This window comes from Anser cygnoides, chromosome 9, assembly GCF_040182565.1.
Source record: "Anser cygnoides isolate HZ-2024a breed goose chromosome 9, Taihu_goose_T2T_genome, whole genome shotgun sequence".
Classification (NCBI taxonomy): domain Eukaryota; kingdom Metazoa; phylum Chordata; class Aves; order Anseriformes; family Anatidae; genus Anser; species Anser cygnoides.
The window spans coordinates 2923905-2950048 of record NC_089881.1 but is presented as its reverse complement, the minus strand read 5'-3'; the positions used below and the strand labels follow the sequence as shown (position 1 = coordinate 2950048).

The 26144-nt window shown below is 38.1% G+C and overlaps 1 protein-coding gene and 1 long non-coding RNA gene across 10 annotated transcripts in view; one reads left to right on the top strand and one right to left on the bottom strand.

Annotated features, from left to right (window-relative positions):
* SLC16A14 (solute carrier family 16 member 14) overlaps nucleotides 1–26144 on the bottom strand; it is a 75326-nt gene that overhangs the window by 23226 nt on the left and 25956 nt on the right. For 7 of the 8 annotated variants that reach the window (XM_067002191.1, XM_067002196.1, XM_067002197.1 and 4 more), the window contains 2 exons: nucleotides 25999–26134; nucleotides 2163–2212 (listed from right to left, as the gene is read on the bottom strand). The gene's annotated coding sequence lies outside the window, so the exon portion shown is untranslated. The remainder of the gene's footprint in view (nucleotides 1–2162; nucleotides 2213–25998; nucleotides 26135–26144) is intronic. The other variant, XM_067002190.1, reaches the window with a different exon arrangement.
* On the top strand, nucleotides 1797–17863 carry LOC106036208 (uncharacterized). Of its 2 annotated transcripts, XR_010833490.1 has the most exons (6): nucleotides 1797–2937; nucleotides 4594–4668; nucleotides 5723–5776; nucleotides 11328–12460; nucleotides 13720–13916; nucleotides 15404–17863. It is a non-coding gene; the product is annotated as an uncharacterized lncRNA (long non-coding RNA). The 2 variants fall into 2 exon arrangements; XR_010833489.1 differs by lacking the exon at nucleotides 1797–2937 and having other exon boundaries at nucleotides 4284–4668.

Here is a 26144-nt window from a genome sequence, read left to right as displayed (position 1 = left end):
CATTCCTTGTCCTTTAGTGTAATAAGGATGTAATAAAGCTTATCAGTTCAGGAGAGAGTGTTGGCTCACGGGGCGTCCAAAGTTAGCCGTTAAGTTTTCTCTAGTTTCAAAATGGAGGCTCAAGTGAGTGCTTGGTGGCTTTAAAAGGAGCTGGCAGATGTTTGGAGATGCCCTTTCTGTTGCTGCTGGCTACTACAGCTGAAGCAGCACAAAATGAAACACACAAAATGAAAAAGGAAACAAAACCTGTCAGACGTTCTCTAACTTTACTCAGTTGGTCATCTTTGGAGTTGCATTAATAGGGACCACAAATATGATTTTAATACAACTTTGTTTTTTACATGTCAGAAAAGGAAATTATTGTTGACCTTTTGAAGCTTCATTTTGGAAGCCCTGACATCCTTCTATTCCAGGCACGTTTTGTTCACGTTCTGAGGTTTTTCACCAAACTAATCTGGCCCTAAGTTTGAGACAACGATTATTTCAGCCTTTTATTTTCTCAGGTGCACTGTCTTTCTTTTCAGGCTTAAGCATTGCAGACCCTCTTCCTGAGATTTTCTTTGAAAAGGCGTGTGATTTATTCAGCTCATTTCATTACTGACCTGACAGTTCCGTCAGTTTTTATTTTCAATGTATTTCTTAACAGAGGTTTAACGAGAAGCTAAAATTAGTATTAATGAGGTTTCCTGGAATGAACGGCCACCACATATGGTCTGATTTTTGGGTGGTCCTGCAGTTGGACTCGGTGATCCGTGTGGGTCCCTTCCAACTCAGGACATTCTACCATTCACATTTTAGCGTCCACAAAACCAGAGAGGCCTTCTGCACCTCGGGTTGCTCCTTCTCCCCTCCCAGCCGCGGTGAGGGCACAGCTCTCCTCCCGGGGAGGGGGCCAGATCCCAGCAGCCACAAAAACGCCGGGGCCGCGGCCATTTCGCGGCGCAGGCCGGGCGGGCGGTTTGCAGGGGCCCTCGCCAGGCGGGTGCCTCACCGGGGGGGGCTGTTCCGCAGCGCCGGGCGGGGCCGGGGGGCCGGGGAGGCGCCCGGCTGCGGGCCTGCCCTGTGCCGCAGGGGCCCGGCCAGCCCCGGCCGCTGTCGTGGTTTGTGGACGTGCTCGGTGAATCGTGTGGTAAAGAGCCCCTGCTGTTTACGGTTTCTTTTTACCACGATCCCTCTGCAAGTGTTGCTCCTTCAGAAGTAGCAGATTAAATATTAAATTTTAATTTCTGTATTAATTGATCTCTGGACAAATTATTGATGTTTTCATATGTGGTTTAAGTAAGGCCACCGTAGAAACTGTGATTTTATTGTTCAACAAATAGTCTATACCCTCGGAATTTTGTAAAAGGTTGTTGCACTAAATAACAGCTGTTAATGCTTATTGAATATCTTCTGCATGCACAATTCGTAGTGCTTTACAAATTATAAACATTATATTGTTTCACAAACAATGCCATTTACGTCACAGAGAAGCCAACGGCCACACTCAGAACAGACTGCTGAGAAGACTGGAAATAATGAGCTAGTCCTTTGACCCTATTTTGATGACTCTTTGACCCAAAAAGTGGGTAGAGCTTGATAGGGGAGTAAGGCTGATAATCCTGGGCCTCTAAGGAGGTTACAAATTGCTTGTAGCAAACCTCAGATTCTCTGGTGTTTCACATCAGGCTCAGAAAACTCTCCATGGTTTCAATATTTAGTGAAATACACCTGACAGCTGTTAGAACAGAAGGTCCCTCACTGTCGGCTGCGCTATTCTGAGAGTACAGAATACGGTATAGAGAGTATATGTCTGACCTGTGGAAAGTGTACAGCTGACCTCTGTGTCTAAGTTAAATGGCCCTGTTCTTGCTCCCTGCAGTTCTCCTGAGGAGGTGGGAAAGCTTCAGGGTCCCATCATTGACCTTATCCTTACTTTTTGAGAAAAACATGTTGTGACCTAAGAAGTAAAACTAATAAATAATGAGGTCTTCGTTTTCTGTAGTTTCAGCAGCTTTACAGAACCAGATCTAATCCTACTCTGTCAATAGCCAACTGCAAAGCTTTACTACCATTTGCAGAGTTAGAATCAAGCCCCTTGGCCTGATTCTGCCAGAGAGCTCCAGGCAGTTTTAGATAACTGTTCTTACAATATCCTTTGTCAGACCAAGGTTTCAACTTACACAAGATCAGTAGGGAGAAGAGTCATCAGCTGATTGCCAAGTCTTGCTTTCTGTGGGAGAGCACAATGAAAGCAAACTGTTACTAAATCTTTCAAACATTAAATCGTTTTAACTAATTTCACCCTTGGTTTCATTCACCACTTATTAAAGTTCACTGATAAACAGAAACAAAAAAAAAAATCTCCTACCCATTGACAGAAGATATTTTATGAAATACTTTGTTTATAGTAAATAATGGGATAAATTGGAAAGAAGCCTGGATTCTGCAAATATATACACTATGAAAATAGCCAGTAAGTCTGTATGGATTTTCATGAAAGACAAAGGTTTCATTATTGCATATTATACAGTCTATAACGCGTTAACACATGTGACACTTGTTCTGCAGTGCACACATTTGGGGCCCAAATAATGTAGAATATTTTTCTGGATATTTTTATTTGCTTGTTTTTTTATATGTTTAGAGAGCTAGGTCTGCCTTCAAGTTGCTAGATATTTTAAGTCCATTGTTTGGGAGATTATTAGCTTTTTAATATTCTAGAAGCCTTATGTCTATCTGCTTAGCTCCTTCTGAACTTCTGGCCTCTTCAAGATGTTTCAAATTTGACACCTAAAAATTGAGATGCTAATGAGTCTGATGCTTTGATAGTAGTATAGTATGTTCATATTGTTCACTGTATCTTGATTTATGTGTTTTTTAGTGCCGTTAATAACTTACAGTTAGCTGGAGTGGCCTGCAGCTTCTCCACTGCAGTCGGTGAGCTCTGACACCAGTGTAAGTCTGGCTGTGCTGTAACCTAGAGGCTATGTGGTGTGTGCGGCCGTTTTTTACCATAGTTTGCTGGCTATGATAACATCGCATTAGTCAGAACAATGAGGAGGCAGAAGGAAAGCTAAAATTGAAGCTTTAAGGATCTGACTCATTCAGTTTCTGGCACAAGGAGGTGCAAATTGCACTTCCTGAGTTTGCAGCACCTAGCAAACCTCAATTACACCCCAAATGCACTCTGCTATGAGAAGGCCTGCTGCTCACTGCCTCTGCATGTGCCCATCTAACATGCATGTTGCTGCTTCTCATTGCTAATTTTAATGTCTGTAGCAGCTACTTGTAGGATCTCAGCTGAAAGAAGGCTTCATGTTATTGCAGTTCTCACTGGTTTTGCAGTCCTTGCTCAATGCCACCCATAGAGGTGAAATAGCAAGTATCCTGAAATAACAGTATCCTGATGATCATCTGTTTAGCAAGAACTTGATGGGACCCCCGTGGTCTCTGCCCTTACCTTTTGATATTGATAGGTGGAACGCTAACAACTGCAAACCCAACTCAGGCTGGTAATTAGCAGCACATTGCATAGCTGTTCTTTTCTTTTCTTTTTTCTTTTCTTTTCTTTTCTTTTCTTTTCTTTTCTTTTCTTTTCTTTTCTTTTCTTTTCTTTTCTTTTCTTTTCTTTTCTTTTCTTTTCTTTTCTTTTCTTTTCTTTTCTTTTCTTTTCTTTTCTTTTCTTTTCTTTTCTTTTCTTTTCTTTTCTTTTCTTTTCTTTTCTTTTCTTCTCTTCTCTTCTCTTCTCTTCTCTTCTCTTCTCTTCTCTTCTCTTCTCTTCTCTTCTCTTCTCTCTTTTTTCTTTCTTTTCTTTTCTTTTCTTTTCTTTTCTTTTCTTTTCTTTTCTTTTCTTTTCTTTTCTTTTCTTTTCTTTTCTTTTCTTTTCTTTTCTTTTTCTTTTTCTTTTTTCTTTTTCTTTTTCTTTTTCTTTTTCTTTTTCTTTTTCTTTTTTCTTTTCTCAGAAATAGCAATAAACCGGTTTCTTAGATGTGTTTAGAACTGAAACCCTGTTCCATCAATCAAAATAATTGTATTACTCTAGTTCCATATAATTATACCAAAAAAAAGGCAAAAGCTGACAAGAGCTCTGGTGTCTTTCTGAAAGTATGTTGCAGCCCTTTTCAGGTCACAAGCCCTGCCTGAGAAATCTCAGCAAAATGCATTGTGTTGCAACAAAGTAAGTCAGATTCAGCTTATGCTGTGCACATAGACAGCCACAAGGTATGCTGAGGATGAGGAACCGGCAAAAGGAAATTCTGTCTGCAAAGCTGTGGTGGCTAGAGCAAAGGAGGAGCTTTCAAGGGCAAGACAGAGAAGATGGTAGACAAGTTTTGCCCAGTGCCCTTGTGCCCTACACAAAATGTTCTGGTCCAGATACCCCTGTTTGCTGGATGCAATCTTCTACACAGGGTGCAAGGTTGCAGATGGTCGTGAACATGAACAAAGCAAGGCAGGCTTCAGCTAACTTTTCAGGACTTCCACAGATGTCTACTTGGGGGTGGATGGCTGTTGTCATTCTAAGGCTTCAACCTAAAATTTATCTAAAAAGTACAAATGTTTCGTGGTTGTTTCACTTACATTTCCCAGGCCACTTATGTTTTGCTTCCACAGTCAAAATTCACTGTATGCATTTGAGATTCTGGAAAATGATGAAGAGAAATCCCAGGAAGGATTTTTTCATTAAAGGTGAGTTAATATTTCAATGATATTTTTATTTATATGTATTTATTTCTACAGCATTTAGGAAGTGCTTGCTTGAACCTCCCTGGAAAAAAATGGAAAGCTATAGGACTTCACAAAAAAGCAAAGATCCAATCTGAAATATGATACAAAGAGCTGACTAATAAGCAGTAAGAATGGATAATGCTGATGTCAGGATTTGTGCATGCTCAACCACATCTTTCATCTCTCTTATCTATACATTATGTCTATATAATGCCATGACCTTGTAAGAATTGCTCAAGCTACTTCCCACTGGGTATTCTTTCCTCTATTCCTTCTCATAATACTTAATATTGTGTTATTAAAGAGGACTTAGTTCTAAATTATTTTTATACATTTCTGAGAAAATTTCGACACAGTCTTGAAGATTTGTTTTTGAGTTGGTTAAGGTAGGGACAGGTGAGGTGAACTATATGCAATTAAATAGTTTCATGCCATAAGAAAAATACTGACAGCTCTCATTTTTGTACTGTACTTGGGTAGAAGAAAGATTTTTATAAAATTTCCAGACAGGAATCCTAGAAAACATATTGTGAACACAAAGAATATTGATAGAGTGATAGAGTTTTTCCCCAAATAATATTAAAAAATTGGACAATGGGTGTATGTGCTCCCTTTTCAGTGAAAGAGTATCAGAGCAGCTCAATTGTATATACTATGCCATTGGCTATTAGCAGTGCATATTAACATAGTCTTTAACACAACTAATTAATTAAGAGAATTACATTTTAAGTAAGAGCATATGACTTTTGTTACTTTTAATGTTTCTATAACATTTCAGACAGCTCAGTACCCCTATGATAGTTGTGAAATTATCATATTTATTACAATAGTTGCGTCTGTTTCTTGCTATTATCATTTTGGTTTAATTTGTGGTGGCATAAAAACATTGTGAAGGCCTAGAGAAAGACTCACATTCTAAATATGTAAAGATATCCTAGACATTTTGTATTTCAAAGTAACTTCTTTTTTTTAGCTTCTCTTTAATTTCTTTTGCTTCTTCTTTTACCATGAGCAGTATTTTAACAACACAGAAGCTGAAACAGAAGTTTCAACAGAGACAAAATACAAGGTAGGTTAACTTTTCTGAATGTTCAATCAAATTATGTCATACTTCTGTAATTATCAGGTGTTGATCAGAATGAGTGTATTGTTGTAATAGATATTATCTCTTTGTTTGTTTAATTCATGTTTTCCAAATAAAAGCCTATGTATTCTCTACATAAAACTCTTAAAAATAAAGGGATGAATTAAAGACTACAGTTTGTGTGGCACTGACAGGATAAAAATAGCCATTAGCCTATACCTGAAAAGTATAGGAAAAGTGTAGGAATACACCACATTATTCTTCTTGACAGTAAGAAAAACTATTTATGGAAAAAAATATTTTTATGTTTTAACTGTGCAGGATGTATTTGAAAATTACTATTTAAATTCTTGAATAAGTTTGCTCCCCAAGATTTGATGGCATATGTCTTTAAATATTGGCTTAGTATGTTAAAACTTATCAAATTTTCCTACTACTGAATCACTTTAGTTTTTCATTCTCATAATTTAAATTCACTTTGTTCCTATAATCTTTTTTTTATTGTGAAACTTCTCCAAATGATATTCCTAATTTTTGGCATAGATTATTAGTTCAAAACCAAGCTACTTTTGAATGTGTCCTATCTTCTTAAATTTTACCTATAGTTAGGAACATTCTTTCTCATGAGCCCAAATAAACTTGGGTCATAAAGCTAGAAAGCATTCAGCCCGAATTCCCGAAAATCTATCTCAACCCAGTCCTGTCCCATTGCAACTAGCAGTAACCCCTTTTGCATCAGTGGAAGAGAGGCCATTACTTTACCATGAAGTATGCCTGTATTTGTATTTGAATTTGTATTTGTATCTACATATATATACACATATACATATATATATATTTACATATGCATATATATTTACATATGCATGTATGTATGCATACGCATATATGTGTCAAAAAATTGAAGAGCTTTACTTCTTTAGATTGTTAGATTAAATACTCCAAATGAAATCTGTGATGCTTTTAAACTGAAGCTTTCACTTTCTATATAAACACTAATCATTCAGGAACAGGTTTCAGTTCCTATCAAATTCAGTCTTAACATGTTTAAGGTGTTGTAAAATTGGAAAATCTGCAAGGTGAAGACTTTTATTCTATACCAGGTGTACATACTGATTCCATAGAACATACAGGATACAGCGCTAGCTTTGTAGATCAGGAAAATACTTCCCTTATGGCAGAGGGCTACAGAAAATTTCCCAGAAAAACAGAAATTTTACTAGAAAAATTGCCTAGGACTTCAAAAAAAAAACAAAAAAACATCGGGGTGGCATTGAGTGATATGCAAAGTAGACACTACAAGATGTACTGGAATTGTTGTGGTTGAGCTCATTAAATGTTAGAGAATCTACCAAATTAGGGTGATCTATCTCCTGGTGTCTGCTAGGATGATCCCAATACTGCTCTTGCTTATGTTGTGAGGTGAATAGTCAACCACAAGAAGACAGCTCAAAGGTGGCTTAAAACTTTGGCATCTCAGAAATCCTGTTTTCTTCAGTCTGACAAGTAAAACCGGTGGGGCTTTGTTTCAGTATTTCTAACCCACACTTAATTACTGTTAAGCTAATGTAGTGACACTAGTGCAAAGCTAGTCCAATCTAAATAAGAGCAAAAGAGATTGATTTATTTATGACAGATGAAGACATAGTCTTGCTTCCATTTCAATGCCTAAACTCTTAAGTTTCCATTGAAAATCTTACTAAAACAAAGGCTCTGCCATCCCAGACCATCAATTTTTCTTGCATTTAAAAAACGACAATAAAAAACACTTTTGCAAAGTGTAACATATATATGATAGGTGAAAATATGTTATGAATTTCTAAGCGAAGAGGTAGTATAGGGAAATGTAGCCTGTGAAAGTTCTGCTGCAATATGATACTGCTGAGGGTCTCTATTGGATCGATTTGGGTCGGTCACAAAAGATTCACTGTGGTAAGACACAGTGAATTAGAATTTGAATAGTTCAGTTGGAAGGCACCTACAAAGATCATCGAATCCAACTGCCTGACCACTTCAGGGCTAACCAAAAGTTAAAGCATATTATTGAGGACGTTATCCAAATGCCTCTTGAATAATGACAGGCCTCAACCACCTTGCCAGGAAGCCTGTTCCAGTGTTTGACCACCCTCAGACTTAAGAATTTTTTCCAAATGTCAAGTCTGAACCTCCTCTGGCACAGCTGTTGCCATTCCCTCATGTTCTATCACTGCCTACCAGGAAGAAGAGACCAGCACCTCCCTCTCCATTTCACGCGCTCAGGTGAGCAGACAGCAACCAGGTCTCCTCTCAGCCTCCTTTTCTCCAGACTAGACCACCCAAGTGCCCTCAGTCGCTCCTCATAAGACATGCCTCCCAGCCCTATTGCCAAATTTGTTGCCCTCCTCTAGACACTTTCAAATGCCTTATCATCTTTTTTTATATCGTGGAGCCCAGAACTGCACACGATACTCAAGGTTAGGCTGCACTAATGCTAAATATAGTGAAAGAATCACCCCTTTAGACCAGCCAGCTGTGCTGTGTTTAATGCACCCCAGAATGAGGTTTGCCGTCTTGGCTGCCTGGGCATACTGCTGATTCACGTTGAGCTTTCCCTTGACCAGCACCCCTGGATCCCTGGGAATGATTCCCTCTTAAAGAGCCTTCTGGTTTTGTAGACTATCTCCTAACAGCCGTCTTACATCTAAGCACAGAAGTGAGGTTCCCATTAAATGCCAACTATAATTATTGCAGACTGTCCAACTGCTGCCCACAATGGGCATGAAGCTGTGCTTGAACATGTTGGAGGAAGAGACTTGCACGAACAGTCCCCATGGCTCCATTGCAAGAGTTGTGCAAATTGATAAATTGTAATTTACAATATGTCTGCATACTGATCTAAATCAGCACACAGATCTAAACTGCAGATAAGACACTTAAGCTACCATTTCCTTTTGCCCGTACAGAGGAAATGACCAACTGATAAACGAATGACTAAGCAAAGCATATATATAGCTATTTATGCATATAAAAATTGACTTTCTAGGGCCCCTGACAACCACAGGAGACAGCGGTTTAATTTTACTATGTTTATTCTGCTTATTCTAATAAGCAATAGCACTTTTCTGCATATTTAGTGCATGCTTTCATTCCTGCATAAAATAAATGGAAGATAGAATGCCTACTGTATACGTACATATATATATATATACACATAGCAGAAGTAGCTAAGTGATACCCTTACTAAACAGATTATGCCAGGAAACCAGAAGGCTGATCTGTGACAAAGCAGTGCATTTTAAAAGTATCTCCAGACGCCAGTACTGACATTGCTGAACTGACGCCATATGACTGCACAGAGCCCTAGAGAAAATTGAAGTTGGTCTGTGTGGAGTAGGTTGAAGGCTAGAAGCCATAACTACTCTGAATTAATGTATTAGTGTAAAGAGATTGTAAGAATAGGTGACTGTCTCCTGTGAGAGAAGCTGTAGTCACTGGTCACTGCTTTCCCTTTTGCTTAAGTAAAAGAAAAAAAAATAGTGTTTCCTTTGATGTGGAAAACGCTTGGAATATCTGCCCCTGATATAGTCATCAAAGCAAACTTCCTACACTGTGTGTTTTACCCCAAACTTTTTGCAGCATGTGTGGAACATTTTAAAGCATGTTTTCGCTGTCTCATGTTGATCAAGATCACATGTATCTCTAGAGATATGTCACCTTCTTGCACCATGCAGACTCAGTAAGATGCTGACTATGCCCCATCCACATACTGTCTTCGCACACAAGTATTCTTGAAGAAGCTGACTACCGACAAAATATGTAAAATCTAGCTACACGGTTTCATCAAGTCAGAAATTATACCTCGTACCTGTTTATGGTTTACTGTTATCTTACAAACAACCACAGTCTGGCTTTACATGTAATAAAAATTAGGCCACTGTTCTCAGAAGCAACTGTGTTAGCCAGGAAACATGTTTGCTTGTGGTAATCCTATGGCTAACAACTCAGCAGCAAGAAGCTATGAGCAAAATGAAAGCATGCATCAGTTATTAAATGACTTTTGGAAACAGGCTCTCAAGTTACCTAACTGCTTTGGGAATGCTTAAACTAGTGTTTCTGTACCTAAGTTCTTTCTTAACTGATGATCACATGGGAGAAGCTGAGATTCCTCAGATCATTTGCAGTGATGCCTCTGAAATATCTTTTTTTGTTGTTTTGTCATTGTTCTTAGGCATTAAATTCAGTCGTCTCAGTCATGTGTAAATACAGGGAGCATCCATTGAAAATGCCTGAAAATCAACTGATCTAATGAAAAATCATATACTTCTGACTAAAAAAAGAAAATCTTAAATGTCGTTCACAACTACCATCTGTATAGATATTTTAAAGCAAACATTCAGAGCAGATTATGTCATACTGGGTGCTAGATAAGTCCTTTCATGAATATACCCTATTTTTCTAGTAAATGTAGTACTGGTGAAAGACACTTGGGTCATGGTTTTGGAGGCCAAAATACTTTAGCTATTTGGGCTATTGTATTGCAAGCTTATTACACTGCACTGCTGGTTTTGGCTGGGATAGACTTAATTTTCCTCATAGTAGCTTTTATGGTGCTAAGTTTTGGATTTGTGACCAAGACAACAAAGGAGTGTTCTAGTTATTGCTGAGCAGTGCTTATAGAGCATCAAGGTCTTTTCTGTTTCTCATGCTTCCCTGCCAGCGAGCAGGCTGGGTGCACAAGAATTTGGGAGGGGAGACAGCCAGGACTGCTGACCCCGAATGACCGAAAGGATATTCTATACTATATGTTGTGCTCAGCAATAAAAGCTGGGAAAAAAAGCGGGGAAGGGGAGGCACAGTTGGAGGGAGATACGGAGTTTGTCTTCCCACTAACCATTACCCACAATGAAGGCCTCTTTTCCTGGCAATGGCTAAACATCCGCCTGCCAATGGGAAGTAGGGAATGAATTCCTTACTTTGCTTTGCTTATGCTTGCAGCTTTTGCTTTATCTATTGAACTGTCTTTATCTCAGTCCCCAAGTTTTCTCACTTTTACCCTTTCAGTTCTCTTCCCCATCCCACTGGAGGGAGGGAGTGTGGGGCTTAGCTGCCTACTGGCATTAAACCACAACAACTACTCCTCTGCCTACTGAGGGACCATAAAGAAGGTTTAGAGAGTAGCTTATTCTCTTTATTTGTCTGTTCCTTGTTTGGCCCTCTAAATATCATTAAAGAACTAGCTACCAGCTAACTATGAAAAATGGTTTTTATGGTGAGGATGCTTTTCACTTCCATACTCTCTTAAATTCATCTTTTTGCTAAATAGCCACCAAAAGGAGACTGTTAGAAATATGCTTTACAGGTTCTTGTCTGATATTTTTCCAACCATGAAAAACAATACAGCAAACATAAAGGTTACAGTAAACTCAGCTAATAAATGTTTGCAGCCAAAGATCTCTTATTGTGAGTAGCTGCTAACTGTGCCTGTGGTTGGTGGGAGGGAAACAGCATCAAGCTCGCTGTGCAAAGTATGATATCTATGGTTTGTTTTCTTTTATAGGACCTGGGAGCTGGCTTTAAAGATCACAAACGTGTTCAGTAATTCACCAGAAGGGAAATAGTCTGTATTACTGCATAAAGAAAATGTAGTAAACACACCCCTTTATACAGTTGATTTCATGTTTATTGCTTCAGTTAGGTTGCTAATACCAAAAATAGTTTGAAAACACTCTCCAATGATGAAAGAAATTCAGTAATTTCATGTGTGCCTTCAACTCCTCTGTTGTTCCCACCTCTGTGACTGGCACTGTCTACTACACAGTAGAAGCACTTGATGTGAGAACTCCACAATTTTTAATCTAGATAATCTTTGGCATACAAGGAACAAGTGGGAGAACTTTGACTTCGATGGCACTTAACCAGTGTCTTGCTGTGTGTGCTGTCCTTTGCAATATTTACCACTGATGCACTCAGTGAAACACTAAGTCATCACTTGTGGCTGGATTATAAAAAACCTTAAAGCTATTTGCCTGCTACTAAGAGAAGGAATAAAAGAAATACCTGAAGATATATTCAGAAAAGAACCCCCTTTCCCAACTGTGCTTGGAAATTTTGTCAGAACAGCTGGAATTGTTTTAATTGTAGTTCTTACAATCATCATTGTAATTATCTAGTGCCTCTTCTGCAGAGAAGGAAAACATGCTGGCCATTTAAATAGCTCAAATAAAAAGGCCACAAAAACTATCATTATTCATGGACTGCAAATGAGTTTGAATCTTCTTCTGTGTTTGATAACAACAGCTGTTGGAAGACACCCTCATAATACTATTTAAATTTATCAGCATTTTTGTTTTGTTATTCTCTCGGTGCTTTAGTTCTGTGGTTTATGGTCTGCAAAACAAAGAACTGCAAACCAGTAGGCAAAGACTTAATTCATTTACTGACCACATCATAAACAATAATGACACAGCATCTATTCAGTTTACTGAGTTAGGTGACTGATCCCAAATGTAAAACTCTAACTCTAGATGTAAAACTCTAGCTCTTCTGTAGTTCAGAAAACACCATCATGCCAGCACTGTGAAACAAACAAGGAAGTCTTGAATGGTCTTGCACAAAGTGTTCTTATGGCACTGGCTGGAATTTAAGGGAGCTTAACCACCTTACAGAACAGTATCTTCACAATCACAAAAGGTAAGACTACATAGCTAATAGAGTATAGTGTATGCTAGCCTGCACAAGTAAGCATGGGTAATTATGACAGCTTTGTTTTGGCATGTGCTAACACGTTACAAACACTTTTGTAGTCTAGAGATCCTCTGGCTGAAAGCACAAACTTACATGTTTGTCACTGCATCTCTGCTTGTGATGGCTGGATTATGCAAGCATATGCTATATCCACGACTCTGTTATGTTCGTAAATGTACTTCAAATGAACTCCTATGGAGCACTTAACATAGCTATTTTCTCATTCGCTTCTTCATATTTATCTTTATAATCTTATTAATCCCTGTGCAATGTAGAGTCTCTCCTCCACAACAAGAACAGCAACTATGTTGTCTATAATGTTTGTGTTGACTGCTTTGGTACACATCACACTGCAGCAACCTGTGAGGATAAAATGATGGAAGAAGTCCTCTTTCTTGCATCTGAAATGTGTTTGACAGTTGTAAAGCTGTCTTCCTCACAAAAGTGAGTTTCTTCCATATCTCAGTGTACTGAGGAGTATGTGTGGAGTATCTTGGATAGACCTTTCTTGCTTTATAAATCTTGCTTTATAAATTTTGCCTCACTCCCACTCCCACTATCATACAAATTTTATCAAGCAAGGAACTCTTGATCTTACAAAGCTGACACATTGTTCTTATAGGACCTCTAAACATGGCTGTACTTTGAGGAAGGGCATACATATTTTTTAGCTCTTGCTTCCCCACGTCTGCTATATCCCCTGAAAAGTCTAGCAGTCACCTTTTAGAGTTGGACTTTTATTTTTAGAGAGGTTACCTAAGGCATAGAAATTTTTTTAATGGATTTTTTTTTCCAGCATCGCTACCCCAAGAGACCCCATTATGAGTACATACATCAGAAAATGAACTACCAGATTTTAAATAATTATAAAACTAAAGGAAATCAAATCTGTGGCTTACTTGCCTTTAATGTTTAACCTTTTAGGATACGCTTATTTTTAGCTTTTATATACACCTGTGAAAAATAAAAATTATGTGAAAATAAACTTTTTTTTTTTCCAAATAAAAGCTAATATTCTTTCTAATCATAGCATTCCACAATCCTATCCCATAATTCTGTGATGAGGAAAAAAAAATACACTGCATTCAGGACAAAATTTCAGTAGCTGCTGAGTTACTGTATGATTCGCTACATACTTATATGTTTAACTTGTGATATTTAAATTTGAAAACATTGGCCATGTGTATGTGATCTTGTATTTGCAGGTCTAACAAGCAGCTGAAAAAGAGAAGGTGAAAACTGCTCATTTAGCAGTGAGTTAGGTGAACCAATGAAATCCTCCACTGAAACTTAAAGTATGAAAAAAAATGAGGAAGTATGAGCCCAACCACTTGTCAATTTCTTCCGTGATCAGGCAGAAGATAAGCTGGTTTTGGTTTGGCGTTTATACTAACTTAGTATTGTAAGTACGGCACGATTTGCATGGGAACTGAAAATTAAAGCCAGCTGATAATAAGCTCCACTTTACCATTTGGAACAAGCCCTGAGTTTTAGGTACACCGAGAAAAAAAAGGTTTACTGCCTAATAGTATATCATAAACAGAGAGAATGGTAGCCAAGTAATGACTTGGAAAACAAAGGCCTGAGGTTTGTGCACATGCTGAGGCTAGTGCTGCCTGATCCTGGCAGGCACCCGGTAAGGGCTGCCAGCCCAGCGCTGCTGGCTAGTGCCCCTGCACAGCCACCCACCAGGCCATGTGCTGAGCCATGCTGGGGAGCCTTGCAGACTACTGGAGGTCTGCACTTTCATTAGTGCTTGTTTAGAGTTTAGCGAGGAAAACATCACAAGATGTCAAAGAAACGACACATGAATTCTGAAGCGTAACACCTACTAAACATGTCATCCAGAGCTACACATGCTTCAGCATCTCTGAAGTGCTATGTAAAAACATGAAAACAACCTATATAGTGATACCACAGGCCCATATTAGCCATAGGGGTTAAAAATAATTTCAAAAAAATACTAGAAAATAATAATAATAATAAATATTTTTTTTTCAGCATACATAAATCGAAATCCTGGTGCTTATTTCATTCTCTTATGCACAATGTTGAGACAGGGGAGTAGAGAAGGTGAAAAGGGTTCTGCTATAGGGAGGTGGTGAAACTCCAAGCCTATAGATGGAGAAAAAGTGCTGTCTGAAGACTGGAGTGGCACAGTATGTAGCAGTCCATTCTGAGTATCACTTAACTGCTGAATCTTTGCAGTTTACCATCACTGAAAATACAGCACCAGATTTAGAAAAACCGCAATTTGAAACTTTAATAGTGGTGGAAACTGTCATCTCTACAGAATTTTGGCAATAAGAGTAGAGTGATTGAGGGACTCTCTCTTCTGACTGTCTTGTTCACAAGCATTTGCTGCCTTGGCAAGGAGTCTCACATCCCAGACTCCAGGAAGCAGTTCTCAATTTTCCCTTTCTATGCCTCTTTACTTCTTTGGGGTTATAACTGTAGGAGCAGATGGTCCTAGGTTCAGTCACTAGAGAAGATTTATGGTGGCTGTGATTAATGTAGTAATTTTAATATCTTTTAAAGGAAGAGATTACAGTTAAATTCAATTTAATTTGATAAACCTTTAGGTTATGTCTGATTTTTGCATAGGTTAATCATTAGTAAGGTGACCACAAACTAATGTAAACTCAGACATTTTCAAACAAATATGCTCAGCAAGTTATATTTAACAAGATGCTAAACATTCCAGAAGTATCTAATCCTTTTTTTTCCAATAGAGCTCCTCCTAATGAAAGTAAGTGGTAACGCCAATGAGAATTTTTGCCAGTAGGCAAAACCTAATGAGGGATGTAACTAATTTCTGACTTTTTCCCCATATTCCATATGTGAGTTCTGAAACTGCTACTTTTGCTTTGTTGTGTTTTTATGCTTTAGCTGTTTTCTCGCTGTTCCTCCTCTGCATTTGTCCAGACAGTGCTCCATTTTATAGCAGCAGAGAAGCTCAAAGAACAGAAGCAGCCATCCTGCTTTCCTACAGTGAGTAACAACAGGCTTGAAATAGCTGAAAACTATATGCCATATAGAAAAAGAGACATATAGACTGATTGTTCTTGTTCTTATCCTTTCCTTTTGGTGGACTATGATTGTTATTGCTGGTTATTGTATAGTTATATTTTGTTAATGGAGAGGATGTCTTCTGACAAATTATACTGAGGGTTTCAGAATGATGATGACAATTGATGGGTTATCATTTCAGAGAGAGTGGGTAGAAACACCTTGGGGTGTATCTTTAAGCTTGCCTTTACTATAAATGTTCCACAGTCCTGCAAGCTTTTCAGCATAAGTTCCAAGAAGCTCTCTCAGCCAGTGTACACATGTAAAGATAAGCTGGAAGATTCTACAAATGCTGATTGGAAACAGTCCTTGGGTTTAAATAGGCTACAGACTAGATAGCAGTTTAATAGAGCAGTACATCTAGTCTCTTCTATAGGAGCTGACATCTACCAGCAATAACTATAATCATGGGATTAATTTTCCAAATTTTTGGTATTTTCAGGAGAAAACATGCTCTAAATACATATTTTAACTTTTAGTGTTCCTACTGTGAAGTAAAGCTGGTATCATGTATATCACGAGTATTCTCTCTGAATGTCTTCAGATCAAATGGTAATAGTTTTTGGTGATACATCTTGTTTTCTGTTTTCACATGCGCAGTGAGTTGTGTGGTCTCTGATGGTGAAGCCGTGTTCTTTTCGTGCCTTTTTCATTAACAACAGAGACCCTGGAAATCAAGTTACATCCTTACTTGTAGTTGTTCCACCCAGCTTTCTAGGCCTAGAGCTTCAGTTAAACTCATAGTAAGGCCATATGGATCTCACTGAATTTGCTGTGAATTAGCAGACTGAAATTTAGCTTCTGAAAGAAAATGCATTTTAAGCTCAGTTAAGAAGAGTTGAACTTGCACGATTACTTTCCAAAACAGATTTACTCTCAGTGTTAGAAGCTTCTAACAAAACTGGTTAGTATATTGCTGGCAAAAGATTTTGTGAACATGTTTTACTTGGATTGTTTTACTTTGACAGTGTGGTTTGAAACACAAAGGCTATTGTTTAAAAAAAACATGAATGCTAATTTGCATTCCATTGCTGGGTTATTACACAGGGTGTAGAAAGAAAAAGCGAGTTCTGGTTTAAAAAAAAAAAAAAGTTTCCTTTTCCCTTTCTTTGTCTTCCTTGTGTCTGGTTCTCCTTTATTTTAACGTTTCTTCTCCAGAATATGTTCTTTGAGACACTGAATGTTCTCTATCACTATTAAGCAAATGCAAGTACACCCACAGCTGTGCCTGTGGATCATCTAGCAGAGCTATATAACTATGAAAATTAATTTAACTTACAGAATCATATCTATACAGACATCTGTGAGCAACGACACTTGTAATATATCTGCTCTGAAGCTAGGAGGTAATTGCAGTATGAAAATCTGTACTCAAACCACTCCAGAAAATGTGGGGTGTAGTTTCACAAGTAGCATTGGCCCTGCTTAGACCACACTGCCACCACATCTGCCACCATCCATTGATTCTCAGCTCCAAGCCAAGCTCTTCCATATAGCAGTGTGGTGGGATATATCCAGAAATAACAAAGAAAATCAGTTTTTGTTTGAACTGGTGAGCTAGTCAGACTCAATAGGCAGCATCACAAACACTAAGGCATAGCACAAAGAGGCTGGGAGGATCAGGCCATGGGAAAGGGGGAAGCAGTAGGACTGTCAAGACCTTGAGAGCACTAATAGGCCTTTAGTGGCCTCAGCTGGAGCCTCATCCTACACCCTTGTTCCTGGGCCCTGGGGCTCTGTTTAAGTTTAGGTGTACCAATTTCTCTAGCAGCCATGTTTGTGTCTGGCTGTGGAGTCTGTTGACTTGGGTCAATGAGGAATGTTGTGATCTCAGACCTGTGAACTGACTTTGCAGCCTGACCTTGGTCCTGTCCTGTCACTATGGTCCTGTTGGGTGATCACAAGGTTATGTCTGATCCTCGCTGGGCCTTATCCTGACCTCTGGACTGGCTTTCCTGCTTGGTCTCAGCTCTGCTCTGACACTGTGGACTTGCCTGGTAACTACAGGGTTGTGTCTGATCCTGATCTACACAGTGACTTCTCAGCCTTGTCTTAGTCCTGCATCATTGTTATGAACTTGCCCTGCGATCTGGGTTGACCCTGGCTGCTACCACCGCTGGCTTGCCCTGCTCCCTTGTTTAGGTGTGATGATATCTGGTGAAGCTTCTACTCTGCTTGCCGTGCTATTATCTCCTTGTCCCTCTGGGAGCAGCCAGCCCTCGGTAATCCCTGATAAGGATCAGGTACTGGTAGTAGTGTGGTCTCTGACTGGCTCCCATCAGCCTCAAGAAATCACAAGACTGTGTTAAGAGGTGGCAGTAACAACAAAGATGTTCTTACAGGAGCCACTTCCAAGGGAAGTGGTCCTGCTTCTTCCTCAACTACAGATGTGTGTTCACACCCTTCTTCCTTGTGCTACCACAAGTGTTTGTGCAGCAAGATGATGAACCGGAGCAATAATGTCGGTTCTTGAAGACAACAAAGCATGGATGTACTCGGGGCAGAAGAGTGGTTAATGTAACTTCACCCTGAAGTGCTTGTGGAAGTCTGGCTGAAAGATCACTGAGGTCAGGGATTTTACTGTGTACACACCAGGTCTGTTTGGAATCCTGGGGACTTGTGATTGGCCAAGGCTGAAAACAATCGTGGTGTGTCTTCTGTTCTGGTGCTATCCAAACTAGCTCTGGGATGAAGGCCCTACCGCAGATACATCCTGCAACTGGCAATGTAGTTGTTTAGGCCTTTCTTACATAAGTGAGCAAAGCAGCAAGCATATTCATCTAGGCCCAATGGTGCTGGGCATACAGAGTTGACTTTCAATTCATATTCAATGAGGAAGGGGTCAAAATCCAAGTGTTTTGTGCTCGAATCTGCCAACTGAGTTGTGTGGCAGTGAGCCCATTTAGTACTGTTTTTTGCCTTAATTACCTAATATTTCTACTTTTTTTTTTTTTAATATATCTTTTCTGTCATAATTAAAGTAATGTCATGACTGGGCATGTATCTGAACCAGGAACAGTTAGGAAATAAAAACCTCTGAAATCTTTGACCCATTAAATGAAATCTTCAAGGAAAAACTCTTGCCATTGACCATATTTGCATCAGGGAAGATAGTGATTAATCAGAAATGGAGACTGAGCTGCATGCTCTTGATCATTCATGTGTTCTCTCTAGATCTGGATTTAGGCATGCTGAAGAAGCTTGCATTGCAGCTGAATGCTCTGGATCTGCTTTGTGACTCTGCTATTCAGCTCATATGCAAATGTATTTTTTTACTAAATGAGGAAGAGGTAAATTTTTTATCAGAACTGAAAAAGCCAGAACTGACAAGCAAATAAAATGTATCTTCAACATAAGCAAGTAAGAAGTCTTTAAGAAGATCTATGAAGACAGGAAATGGTAATGACAAAGAATTTATTCAGTATGTTTTAGGGAAAAAATGCATTTCATAAATTACTCATTACTTGTTGTTGGATATTCATAAGAATATTTGCTTTCTTCTACCATTAATGTTGAGGAATCTGTTAAGAACTTAATTAAAAATAATTTCCTTTAGCACTAGTAAGATATATTTGTATAAAGATTGGAGTATTTTAGAAACTTCTGAAGTTTCCAGAATTTATCAACTACCATGAACACATTTGGAATCGGTGAAAGGGCAGTCTAAGAGGTAGCAGAGCCAAGCAGGCTCATCAAATGGACTGCCAGTGTACAGAGGAAGTGATGAATGGTATCAAGGGCAGAAGAAAGATTAAGGATTATTTTTGTCTGGAATAGTCTCTGATGCTTGGTACATCTCGAGCTATACTAAATCAGATTAAGATAGATTAAGATGAATGAGTGCCAAATTAACCATTTTCCAGGATATTCAGTAAGGAAAGGAAGCCCAAACAGCTATTAAATGCTTTCTTCAAGAGCTTGGATTTGATGAAGGAGATCGGAATGGTTCTTGAAGAGACATGTTTTTATTATTTTAATTGTTGTGTCCTTTTTTCTATATCCAGCTTGATGTTTTAAAGAAAACTGAATGCAGTCATCCTGTCCTTTTCTTTGAAGTCATAAATAGCGTGAATAATACAAATGATTGATTCAGTTCTAGTGGCCATTACTTAAAACATTCTCCACTTCCTAGATTTACACCTGAGTAAATCAGCATAACCAATAATTTCTGGTGTGTATAAATGACAAAATATGGTTTGGGAAGCCTTTTATAATGTTTGTATCTGACATCCCATTTCCGTTTGTCTGACAAATCTTCCTGGTTGGGATTATCCACTTGTGCACATGGTTCTGGGTTCTGTTCCTGAGTGAATCAGTTAACCTCTCTGTCTTTTTCTCTTTCCATCCATAAAATTAGCATATTAATGCTAATTTATTGCAGGCTATAGTTAGGCTCAATTAATGTCTGTAATGATCTCTGAGACTGTTGGATAAAACATGCTGTAAAAGTGTATTATTATTGTTAATAGAGCCTTTTATACAACTGCACTCTAAAAAAGCACTATCATTGCTCGCTAGCTTTAGTCCTAGAATTTCATTGGAATTCCTTGGAATACAACTTGACCTCAGTTCAAGCTGAACTAGTTTAGACTTCAGAGATCTGCAATTTGTAGAACATCTTTCTTAAGATGAGTTACCTCTCTAGCTGGGACTATAAATAGGCCTTAACCGTAGCAGTGATAGCAGTACAAGAGAGTGGTAGTAGGCAAATCTCAAGCTATACCATGGCAGGAAAAGATCAGTAGCCTGGAATTCATTATTAATGCTCTTGGGTTTTGGTTACATTACTAGGTTAATAATTGGAAGACTGATATAAGAAATCCCCTCTAATTTGTCAGGACCAGATGAAAAAAGGAGGCGTAAGCTTTAGAGGTGGACTGGTTTGGAGAAATAGATGGAGCAGATATACTGGCCACAGTGAGCAGCCCTTACTTTGCAGCATAATCAATAGGTGAGCCTGAGGAAGTAAGCTTGAAATGGATTTTTTTTGTTGTAGTTGTTGCTACGTATGTTGTTACTGCTTGGAGCTGTGACACAATGGGATGTGAGATTTCTCTGTTCTATTATGTGACATTTGATTTTATCGAATGCAAAACAGTTTTCTTGTAACTTCCAAAACATTATTTTTTCTGCTGACATACTTCAGCATCCTACCCCTATGTGTTCTGGCACTTGTATTGTTCAAAATTAATTTCTTAATGTTTATAACAATGATAAATGTGTGCTACTATCATCCTCTCTGTTCTCCAAAACACCTGAATAGTCCCCGTTCAAACTTTAGGGAGGAACAAAGAATCAATTGTCATTGCAAGCAACCATGTCCACAAAACTGATCTTGCTTAAAATCATGTGTTTTGGAAGTAACTTTATTCAGGAATTTATAAAAGGAAATTTTCTTCTAAGATGTAAAATGGCCAGACTTTCTTTTGCAAAGAATAGATTCCATGTTGACTGTTCTGAGAAACTTCTTTTTTTTTCAACCTAATTATTATTGTCATTCTTGCCTACTGTCTAGTACACATTAAGAATGACTTAGCTAAAATGTTTGCATCTCTATCCAGAATTTTGTGTGACAGGGGAAAAAGAGCCTCTTTCCTATTGAATCTTTGCTTTTGCTGCTCTCTAAAAGAAAAGTTTTCCCCTTAAAATCAGAAGAGAAGAAATAGGTGATGTGAGCACCCATTGTGTGCATCAACACAAGAGAAGCACAGGAAAAGTCTAAGTAGGGTTGTCAGGTGATTTGCACCATTTAATACAGAGAAAAAAATGATATGGACAGAGTAAAAAAAAATCTTCAATATCTAAGTTCATTAATCAGGTAAATTAGTCAGGAGTGATACAAGTCAGAAATTTGAAACCTTTGGCATAGTGTCTGGCAGCAGTTCAGAAAGCAAACAGGGTCTTAGGAGGTATAATTAGAGGGAGACACCATGCTCATCAACAGAGGTAATTAAAGCTCTATTCAGATAAAAAGTAAGACAAAGCCACTTGTTATTGCTAACCATTTTGAGTGTCATGTTACACAGAGAATACAAAAATACAACCTGTAAAGTCATCATTTCAGATTCTTCAGATAGATTTAGGTTTTAAAGAAATGCCTTTTATTACTTGTTTACAGTGAATCCCAGGTGTTTTAATCCTTAAAGATTATTCTATAGTTTATAGAGTACTAGACTGTAAGTGGCTGTTAGAAGTGCTTCACAAAAAAGCATAGACAGCACCTCCATATATCTTAATATGTGACTTGTCTGTGATTCTTCAGTTTAGGTAAGTCCACACTTTTTCCTAATTCATACAGATTCAGAACACATTGATACAATGCAGTATATCAGAATATAGTACTCAGATATCTGCTATTTTTGTAGAATCTCAGTATTATTTTTTTTTAAAAAACCAATTGCATTCCTATGCTGCTCCTCATTTAATTCAGCAGTGCTGAAAAGCATCACCATCTAAACAGGGATACCAGGAGTTTCAATTCTCTTCTGCCCAGATCACTTAAGCATTATTTTTCATGGCCTGTTTATGTGTGTATGACAATCAAAAATTGAAGTCTTTAAAGCATGTATTGGAATATCTGCAAACAACTGCTTTTTGTCCAAGCAAATAAGGGAAGAATTTGTCCAGCCCTATAAAGACACAGAAGGAACTGTGGTAAAGTCTGGGAAAACTGTCAGCACACAAATGATTTAATCTGTATTTAGTCTTGGGGCAAATTTTGCTACATGCTTACACAAATTGCTTGCCTGTGGCTCTAGAAAGGCAGATTTCAGGTTCCATAATCTGAACTTCAAATTTACTATTCATCAATAGAGGTTTTTTTTTCTTTCTTTTCTTTTTTTTTTTTTCAGTAACATTAGTGGAATGAAGAGACAAATGTAATTAATGCAGCTAAATTAAGAGGCTGAAAGAGTTATTCCAAGAGCAGGTTTGTTGAAAGACTGTAGACAGTACTGGTATGCACTTTTGAAAACCCCCACCCTGCATTCCCAGCTGTGCTTCATGTCCCCTTGTCACTGCTTTGCAGGGATGGTATCACAGAGCAGTTGACTACAGTTTCTTGAGACTGGTATTGATTCTATCCTTTGTTTTGCATTGCTCATTTATTTGACAAACAGTTTAAATTAAAAAAAACACTAAGTACTGAAATGGGAATGAACCCACCTGTACATAGGTCTATTCATTCATTTATATATTGAGCATAACTCTCACATCCAGGGTGTCCTCTATAGCTAGAGGGACAATTTATTCTTTTGGTCCAGCACGGGTCCATGTTGAATAAAAACAGAAGTGAGACGATCCATATAAAACTGAATGGATATTTTTTTTTTCTCCTGCTAGTCTTCTTCCAACCTTATCTCTCTAAGGTTGGTCCTTGGCATAGTTCCCAATCTACCAGACTGCACTCACGTATTTCCTTCTTAAGATAACACAGTGTGAAAATACTTTCAGACAAAAATCAGTACTGTTCATAGACTTTTGCTCCTGCTACCCGAATGATCTATACAGAGGGTTAGGACCCTTCCTCTGAGAAACTGTATACCACAAAGTGGAGGTTGCAATACAAAGTGACATTGGGACTCTTCATTCCTCACCAATTTAGATAAACTATCGTGCAAGGGTAGATTAAATGTTGTTGCTCTAGAGTGGTGATAAATAGAGGAAGAGGAAGCATGTTTACAAGTAGGAAGCTTTAAAGTGGAAAACGTTCACAGCGCAAACAGCCTGTGTGGGATCCAGTGAGGATACTTGAAATAGCCTCACTTTAAGCTGATTGAATAAAGAACTGACACAACCTCATGGCATGAGCTGACATATTCCTAACCCAGCAAAGGCAGGGAATTCTGAAGTCAAGAATCAGGAAAGCCAGTGCCTAGTCTTGGGACTGTAACAGTTTTGGCACAAATAAGGCTGGAGCTTAAATCCAAGCTTCTACCTGAGAAATGTATCTCTACCTTGAGAATATATCTCTACCTTGAGAATATATCTCTACCTTGAACATCAGGCCTACTGTGTGCAATCTGTAAGCAATTTTTTGGGGATTTATTTATGAAGTGACGAAGGGCCTAGAATCTGATTTCTGAACTAAAATTATGTAGAATCTGAAGTAAAATTCTTGCAGATATAAGCCTGGAGAATTATAAGCCTGGAGCACTGAAAATGGCCCATTGAAATAAGAGGTATGCATAAAGATTTGGACAAGGTCACTCCCCTGTTAACTGTGAGATTCCTCTGCTGTGTTCGCTGCTGGCAGGCTTTTGCTATTCCCTAAATCACACAACACAAAATGACTTGTTGTATCCTTAGCAGAAAAGTACTTTTCTGGGAGAATAAGAACACTGACCCCTAGAATGAAGGAACAGATATATTTATTGAGATGCTGCTCTAATCTGTCTTTTGCTGAAAACCATTATCTTTAAGCAAACCTACCACTTAGTTCCCAAATTGTAATGAAATATTCGTAAACCTAACAGACTGCTAAATAAGACCCAAAACTTCACTTCCTGAAATTTACAGGAGCTCTGCCATGGTTTTAAACAGGGTGACAGGCCCAATAGTCTTATTTGACTAAGAGATGAACATTTAAAAAAGCTCAAAATGTTTCCTTACTTAACAATCTTTTTAATTTTAAGCCAACATACACTGGCATGCTCAGCTGACAGACAGCTCTTAATTTAAAAAGCTCCAACCAAAAAATCCAAATAAACGATTACTTAAATCCTAACTTATTTTGTAATCATGTATAGGAATAGCAGTTGTTTTTGTTGGTCTGGTCTCCCTTTCTGCTGGCTGGGTTCCCTTTCTGTGTGACAGATGTGCTATTTATGGAAGGAGATTCTGAATATTTTAAAGCACTGACTGTTAGGATCATCTCCTTCCCAGACGGTAAAATGAGAGAGAATAAAATGCCAAATAATTTCCCAAAGAAAAATATCCGAGTATATATCTATATTAATCATTAAAAAAAGAAAGAAGAGGAAACAAACAAGATTGTCTATTTTTATAAGAAGCTAATTCAAATCCAATATGTACGTATCACAACAATCTTTTGTTGTTGCTGTGCTGTTTTCTTATTTAATCCAATACTTAACAGTAGTTTTCACTATTAAAAAAACAGGCATTTTTTTAGGAAAAAAAAATCATAGGGCACACAGATTCATAAGGAAGAATATGAGAATATGTGCCTGAAAATTTGGCAACTTGCTTTTTCTCAGCTGTATTGGCAGGTCTGATGAAAGATTGTGCCTCTCTGTATGAAATCTGGCCTCACAAGTATCTGTCTATTTCAGCAGCTGGTCAGAAAGCATTTATATTCACTTATACATACAGCAAACAACATTTGCCTAAATAAACCTTTTTTTGTGAAATATTTTCAGAGCTAACTTTAATGTTTGCAGTTCTGGTCAGTGTTGCATATTTGCTTGGGGTATTTGGGGTAGAGAGAAGGAAGCTATGAGAAGTCACTGGACGTGGGGGTGGGGCACTTTGCTCTATAGACGGGTCTTACAGTTTGTTTTACCTCAAATGATGGTTTAGCCTTCTGGGAAAATAATTCAGGTCATAGTAAATTGTGGCATGGTACTTTCATTCTCCCTTTGGAGACATAGTGACAAGGAAAATAAAAAAAGTTTTGTTTATTAGGCATTTAAAAAAATCCAAAAAGCAGTTTTTATTTTTTTCTCTGCATATTTTTTTCATTATATACTTGAAATGTTTCATTGTATTTTGAAATTTTCCAAAAAATAAGCCCTTTTTAACACTTCTACTTATCTGCAAAAATCTAATTCCCACAATTACACTCGTGTAATCTCTGCAGAGGGTGATACCAATTTAACATATTCAGCAGAACAATGTGCATGTGGCATTAATCTCAGAAGGTAAAAGAAAGATGTTAAGTAGATGATGCAGATTTTATTATTATTATTTCAGCTATGGTTTAATATTTCAAAATCTTTTTTTTTTTTTAAGAAAAAAAAAAAAGACGAGAACACTTTAGTAGCTGCATTGACCTCCATGATGTCAGAATGTCATTGTGCAACCGTAGCTAAGAAAAGCCTCTGAGAAGGAAAAAAAAAAAAAACAACAAAGGAGCTTTGCATCTCCCAATACCATGAGATGTGCATATACTGTATGTAGCATTTTGGAATTCATACTGTGGTACTGAGCTGTTGCTTTCAGTTTGGTTAGACAATCATTGTTTCGTTTTCCTTGCTTTGACAGTGAGTATGCTTGTATGCTGCTTAAGTCTTCTTAGTGCTATCTAGGTCAGTATACTTAGGGTAGCTTTTATGTTTTGTAAATCTGACAGATACCGTGCCTGAAGGAGATCAGCACCAATTTTTCTTTTTTTTTATTATATCTGAGGCTAGAAGAATATTTTATAATTCATCAGAACTGTATAGCACAGCACCTACCGTTTCTGCATTGCAGATATATTTAGCTCTAACACTGCTTGTGGTTAACAGGGTGTAGCGTAGACACAGACAGCTGATCATGCAGTCAGACCCTGTGCTTGTGTGGTTTGTCAATACTGCTCAGGATTTTGAGGGACTGTAAAAGA